We start from the raw sequence: 978 nt of genomic DNA on the forward strand, positions 1-978 counted from the left end.
TTCTTCTTCTTCTTCTTCTTCTTCTTCTACTTCTTCTTCTTCTTCTTCTTCTTCTTCTTCTCCTCCAACTCCAAGTGCCAAATCAGAAACAGACACCGGCTAACATAGAGTAGTTCGGTAGGGCACTTATTTCTCTGCTCGGGCGATCTTTAAAAATGTAACTATTTTATTACATATCGTCGCTTTTAAGCACCAGGGGGCTGTCCTGAAAAATGCTGTTTTTGAGAAAATCGAAGGTAAAGTTTTTGGACCCTTGTTCAGTTTATGTAAAAGACAAGGAGAGTTTTCCATATAACCAAACAAATATGCACATCAATGAAATCAAACGTCTCCCTATAGGTAGGGCAAAGCTTACTTTTAGTGTAGGTCAAGATTTCTGTAAACCCCCGAAATCTGGGTTAGCCCCAAGGAGATTAAAAGTAGTTCTAAGCTCCTTGGTTAGCCCTCTTGTCTTTAAAAGCAACCATAATATTATGTATGTATGTGAATCATGCACATTGTTATGTTCTCCTGCTCTTTTCTTGTCACCCATCTTCTCACCTCTCAAATTCTCTTTTAATTCGTTGGGGATTATTTTTTTAATCTTTTATTTTAAATTTTAGTCTTTAGGCAAGTTCGACTTTTGACAATGAGATGCACATCGACACAGTAACGGTCATTTGACATCCAAGCTGTAGATCGTCGTGAGTTTGTATGTGCGTATGTACGAATGTGTGTATGTGTGTATGTATGTGTGGATGTGTGTGTGGGTGCGTGCGTACGTGCGTGCGTGCGTGCATGAGTATGTGTGTGCAAGCGTATGTAATACTACGTGTCCATTAAATTGATTTGTAATTCCATAATATGTTTCATGTTAAGTGCATAGACCATTACATAAGTGCGCTATATAAATTAGTCCATTATTATTATCATTTTTAACGCAGGGGAAAAGGATGACATAAATAATTTGGGGAAAAAGAGAGGGGAAGTGTAAGACTT

Source organism: Aplysia californica, unplaced genomic scaffold, assembly GCF_000002075.1.
Source record: "Aplysia californica isolate F4 #8 unplaced genomic scaffold, AplCal3.0 scaffold00030, whole genome shotgun sequence".
NCBI lineage: Eukaryota > Metazoa > Mollusca > Gastropoda > Aplysiida > Aplysiidae > Aplysia > Aplysia californica.